This window comes from Humulus lupulus, chromosome 8, assembly GCF_963169125.1.
Source record: "Humulus lupulus chromosome 8, drHumLupu1.1, whole genome shotgun sequence".
In the NCBI taxonomy this organism is placed as follows: domain Eukaryota; kingdom Viridiplantae; phylum Streptophyta; class Magnoliopsida; order Rosales; family Cannabaceae; genus Humulus; species Humulus lupulus.
Window position 1 is genome coordinate 156,850,454 of NC_084800.1, and position 6,487 is coordinate 156,856,940.

At 40.2% G+C, this 6,487-nt stretch overlaps 1 non-coding gene across 1 annotated transcript; it reads left to right on the forward strand.

The window, feature by feature from the left end:
• Positions 1–6,105: 6,105 nt before the first annotated feature.
• LOC133799124 (small nucleolar RNA R71) lies at positions 6,106–6,209 on the forward strand. Its single transcript, XR_009876326.1, has one exon. It is a non-coding gene; the product is annotated as a small nucleolar RNA R71 (small nucleolar RNA).
• Positions 6,210–6,487: the final 278 nt, after the last annotated feature.

Consider the following 6,487-nt stretch of genomic DNA (forward strand, 5'->3'; position numbering starts at 1 on the left):
AACCCAATGTTTCCGCTATAAGAACATGATCATGCTGATCTTGTAGAAACAATTGGTACTCATCATGCTGATTATCAAAGCTCTTAGTATTGAAAAAATCATCGATAGCCTTATAACTCCCCACTGGTAGCCATTTTCCTCTCACAAAACATTCCCCCTTCTCATTCAACTCCGGAAAATTCGCATAAAATTCATACACCCAAGAGATATTCATTTTAATTTCCGGTTGTTTCACAACAGATTCCCACTGCCTACCTTCTATGTTGGCTCTAATTGGCTCAAAGATAGCACACGAACTAGGTTGAGGATCATATTCAATACCTCTCTCCTTGAGCACTGGTTTCCCCATAAAAGAAGTATATCGATCTTCCGCCTCCTTACTAACGAATTTGGTGGTATCAAATGGTGGTGCCCTAGAGGATGAGGGTCTTGAAGATGATGGTCTTGCACTATTTCTCTTAGGTCCCATGGTTACTCGGAACAACCCGCCAAACACCCAAACAATATCCCACTTTCTAATTAATCACAGATTAACCCCCTTAACAACTAAACAATTCCACCAAACTTAATTCACAACTTCTTCCTCACTAAAATTAAGCAAAAATCACCAAGAACAGTCACTTAGGCAATTTCTCAAACACTTGGTGGGCATCAATTATTCTCACTCTTCCCTTCCACTTTTCTCTCAATCTTAATTCCCCAAATCACAATAGAACTTCAAAAACTATCCAATAATCATCAATTCCAACACAGCAAGTCACATTTTCATCAAAATCAAAATTGCCCCTTACATGAAATATCCATTCAAGAACTTAAGTGCTCCAAAGAGATGAGTGAATGACTTACTTGATGAATGTGAGTGTCTTGTGATCTTCAATGAACTACTCCCCTCATAAAATTCGGCCAAACACCCTTGAAAGGTCAATGAAAACTTGATTACAATGGAAGTTGATGTGGTATTGATGATTAGGGTAAGGAAAAAAATTTGGAGTAAAAAAATGGGATGAGAGATTTGATGATTTGGGATGAGGAATGGTGATGAGAGGAATAGAATTTGATGATTTGAAATTTAGGAATGAGGAAAGAAATTAGAGTTAAGGGTGTGGGATGTTGATTTTTCGGAGTAGGGAGAAGAAAAGAAGAAAAATGGTGGTTAGAGAGAAAGAGGGAAACAAAAAGAATTTTAAAAAAACAAGAGATTTTTTTTTTTTTTTTTTTTTTTGTTCACGATTTTCACGGCTCAAAATAACTTAATAATTACAAAATAAATAAATAAAGTCTACTAAAATAAAATAAAATAAACTAAATAAAAATAACAATACAAAAACAGTGGGTTGCCTCCCATTAAGCGCTTAATTTATCGTCTTTAGCTAGACATTGATGACGCTTCAGTTGCTATCTTGGAGATACATCGTCTCCACCTTCTTGTGAATTTCACCAAAATAATGTTTCAACCTTTGTCCATTCACTTGAAAAAGTGAACCGTCATTATTCCTCAATTCCACAGAACCAAAAGGAGAAACTTTGGTGACAACAAACGGACCAGACCATCTTGACTTTAGCTTACCGGGAAATAACCTCAAACGAGAATTGAAAAGTAAAACTTGTTGTCCCTGCACAAATTCTCGCTTTAATATCATTTGATCATGATATTTCTTTGTCCTCTCCTTGTAAATACGAGCATTTTCATATGCATCATTCCGGAACTCCTCCATTTCATTCAGCTGCAATAACCTCTTCTCACCCGCTGCTTGGTAATCAAAATTCAGCTTCTTGATCGCCCAGTAAGCCTTGTGCTCCAATTCTACTGGTAAGTGACAAGCTTTGCCAAATACCAGTCGATAAGGAGACATACCGAGAGGAGTCTTGTACGCTGTTCTGTAGGCCCATAAAGAGTCATCAAGCTTTTGAGACCAATCTTTTCTATTTAAATTCACTGTTTTCTCCAAAATAGATTTGATCTCTCGGTTTGATACCTCAACTTGGCCATTAGACTGGGGGTGATAAGCCAAAGCCACCTTATGTCGAACTCCATATTTCACCAAGAGTGGTTTAATAACTTTGTTGCAGAAATGTGTTCCTTCATCGCTTATTATCGCTCTTGGAGTTCCAAAACGATTAAATATGAACTTCTGCAGAAAATAAGAAACCACCTTGGAATCATTTGTAGTAGTGGCTATCGCTTCGACCCACTTTGAAACATAATCAACAGCGAGTAAAATGAACAAGTTCCCGAAAGATGGTGGGAAAGGCCCCATGAAGTCAATGCCCCACACATCGAATAATTCCACCTCTAAAATCACATTCATAGGCATTTCATTTCTTTGCGAGATATTTCCAACTCGTTGACATCTATCACAGGTCTTGACAAAAGTGTAACAATCTTTAAAAATTGAAGGCCAATAAAAACCCGATTGCAAAACTTTCGCTGCTGTACGCGATGGCCCGAAATGCCCACCGTAAGGTGCCGAATGACACTGCTCTACTATTGATTGAGTCTCTTCCATTGGTACACAACGACGAATTATTCGATCCGTACTCATTTTGAATAGGTATGGATCATCAAAGAAGTAGTATTTAGAATCATGAATCAATTTCCTCTTTTGATGTGCATTAAAATCAGGAGGTAGCTTGCCACTAACCAGGTAATTCACGATGTCGGCATACCATGGAAGTTCTGTTGATACAGCCAGCAGTAACTCATCCGGAAATAATTCTTTGATCGAGTCTTTACATTCGGCATCTTTATTCTCTAATCGTGATAAATGATCTGCCACAAAGTTCTCTCTCCCCTTCTTATCCACAATCTCAATGTCAAACTCTTGAAGTAACAATACCCAACGTATCAGTCTTGGCTTAGCCTCCTTCTTTGCAAACAAATAACGCAGTGCTGCATGGTCTGTGTATATAATAACTTTGGAACACAAGAGATATGGTCTGAATTTATCGCATGCAAACACCACCGCTAATAGTTCTTTTTCAGTGGCTGAGTAATTTCGTTGAGCATCATCAAGAGTCTTGCTCGCATAATAAATAGCTCGAAAAATCTTCTCTCTTCGCTGGCCCAAGACAACCCCTACCGCATAATCACTCGCATCGCACATAATCTCGAATGCTTGACTCCAATTCGGGACACTCATAATAGGGGCTGAAACCAACTTCTCTTTTATCGACTCAAATGCCTTCCTACACTCTTCATCAAAAATAAAATCAGCATCTTTTTCTAGGAGATTGCATAATGGCTTGCTGATTTTCGAGAAATCCTTGATAAACCTCCTGTAAAAGCCCGCATGTCCCAAAAAACTTCTTATCCCCTTGACATTCACCGGTGGAGGAAGCTTCTCAATGATGGCTATCTTGGCTCGATCTACTTCAAGACCTTCCTTTGAAACTCGATGCCCCAAGACAATCCCCTCTTGAACCATGAAGTGACACTTCTCCCAATTTAGCACAAGGTTCTTCTCTTCACACCTACAAAGGACCAATGCCAAGTTGTGCAAGCACTGGTCGAATGACGACCCAAAAACAGAAAAGTCGTCCATAAATACCTCCATGATCTCTTCTACCATATCTGAGAAGATGGCCATCATACACCGCTGAAAAGTGGCAGGTGCATTACAAAGTCCGAAAGGCATCCTCCTGTAAGCAAAAGTGCCGTAAGGACATGTGAAAGTTGTCTTTTCCTGATCTTCAGGAGCGATTGCTATTTGATTATAGCCTGAATAGCCGTCTAAGAAGCAGTAATGTGTATAGCCAGCCAAACGATCGAGCATCTGATCGATAAATGGAAGTGGGAAATGATCCTTTCTAGTCGCCTTGTTCAACTTCCGGTAATCAATACAAACTCTCCACCCCGTCACTGTTCTTGTCGGAATCAATTCATTGGCTTCATTCTTGATCACTGTCATTCCCCCTTTCTTTGGTACAACTTGCACAGGACTAACCCAACTACTATCCGAAATAGCATAAATGATCCCAGCATTCAATAGCTTCAGTACTTCTGCCCTTACTACTTCTTTCATGGCTGGGTTCAATCGTCTTTGATGCTCAATCGAAGGCTTATAATTTTATTCAAAAAGAATCTTGTGCATACAAACAGTTGGGCTTATTCCCTTCAGATATGAAATTTCCCATCCTATGGCAGATTTATATCTCCTCAAAACTCTTAGCAATTTTTCAGTTTCACATTCTGAGAGTTTTGATGAAATTATCACTGGGCAAGTGAAATTCTCCCCTAGATACTCATAACGCAAGTGCTCTGGGAGTTGTTTCAAATCTTTCTTTTCCACCACTTCCCTCTCGACTCTTCCTTCCTTGGCTTGACAAAGAGTTTCTTCTACTTTAATACTGCTAGCACAAGGAATAGCACTGAGAGCCATCACACATTCAGCCACTTCGTCACCCACAAACTCACCATTCACCTTTTTCAAATCAGCCTGAGTAATACTAGAATTAAGGCAGTGTTGTAAAGGATCAGCACATAATTCTTTTCTCATCGTCTCTTCTACTACTACCTCAATAGAATCCACACGGTGACATGTGCTCGTGTTGTCATGCTGCTGTAGTGCTTGATAAATGTTAAATTTAACCTCTTCATTGTTAACCCTCAGTGTCAAATGACCACCTTGTACATCAATAAGAGCTCTTCCAGTAGCTAAGAATGGACGACCAAGAATAATGGGGATTTCATGGCCCTCCTCCATATCCAAAACCACGAAATCAGCGGGAAAAATAAATTTGTCCACCTTAACCAACACGTCTTCAATCACTCCCCTAGGATAAGTAAGTGACCGATCTGCCAATTGAAGAGTAATGGTTGTGGGCTTCACCTCTCCTACCCCCAATTTCTTGAAAACTGAAAGTGGCATCAGATTTATACTCGCTCCAAGATCACACAATGCCTTATCAAAGGACGACCCTCCAATAGTGCATGGTATAGTAAAGCTACCTGGATCTTTCACCTTTTGAGGCAACTTCTTCTGTAGGATGGCGCTGCATTCTTCTGTTAACTTCACAGTTTCAAAGTCTTCTAATCTTCTTTTCTTAGACATAACTTCTTTCATGAATTTCACATAATTAGGCATTTGCTCAAGAGCATCTGCAAAGGGAATGTTTATGTGAATTCGTTTGAAGATTTCTAGAAACTTTGCAAACTGTTCATCTAATTTCTTCTTCTGAAATCGTTGAGGGTATGGAATGGGAGGTTGATACACTGGAAGGCTATCTTTCTTCATGTCATTCTGGTCACTTCCACTCTGCTTCTTGGCTTGCTCTTCTTTGTCTACCTCTCGTACCACTGGCTCAACTTTCTTCTTTGAACTAGCTTGAACATCACCCTCTTTAAGCACCTTACCACTTCTCAAAGAAACTGCTTGGCATGATTCCTTTGGATTTACCACAGTGTCACTAGGAAAACTTCCCTTCTGATTCGAATTCACCGCATTAGCTAATTGCCCCACTTGAGTCTCAATTTTCTTCATTGAAGCACCCATGTTAGTCATATGGGTTTCTATATTGTCGAGTCTTGCTTCATTCTTTCCGAACCTCTTGTTAGACTCCAAAATAAAAGTGCCCAAAATGTCTTCCAACGACTGCTTTTTCTCTTGTTGCGGTTGAGAATTGAATCCCGGAGGTGGTTGCAGCACATTTTTATTATTGGCATAAGAGAAATTCTCATGGTTTCGCAATCCTGGATGATAATAATTAGGCATGTTGTTGCTTCTGTAATTATTGGGGAAGGAGCGGTTTGCCATAAATTGGGCTTGTTCTGGACTCATTTCTTGCCCCTGCATTGCAGCAGCCGCTGCTACACTCTCCATAACCGTTGGATTATTTTGCGCTGATAGAGCAGCCATTTGGGTTTGTAGAGCAGCAATTTGGGCATTCAAGGCTGTCATTTGATCAACTTCATACAACCCAGCAACTTTCCTTGGTCCTGACCTCTCATTAGGCCACTGATAACTGTTAGTGGCCATTTCCTCCATCAAAGTGAAGGCTTCATCCGCTGTCTTGGCTAATAGAGCACCCCCTGCAGCAGCATCAACTATTGTTCGTGTTGGAGCGTTCAACCCTTGATAAAAAATCTGAACTTGCATCCAATTTTGATAACCATGTTGTGGGCAACGTCGTAATAATTCCTTAAACCTCTCCCAAGCCTCATAGAATGGTTCTTGATCTAACTGTCGAAATTGTCCAATATCGCTGCGTAACTGGGCTGACTTGGAAGGAGGGAAAAACTTAATCAGAAACTTTCTTGCCATCTCATCCCATGTCGTAATTGTTCCAGGCTGCAAAGATTGCAACCAACTCCTGGCTCTTTCCCTCAAGGAGAAAGGGAAGAGACGCAATCTGATGGCGTCATCAGTAACGCCATTCATCTTCACTGTGGCACATACCTCCAGAAATATGGCCAAGTGAATGTTGGGGTCTTCAGTAGCTAGACCCCCAAACTGATTTTGTTGCACCATGTTGATTAGTGCAGGTTTCA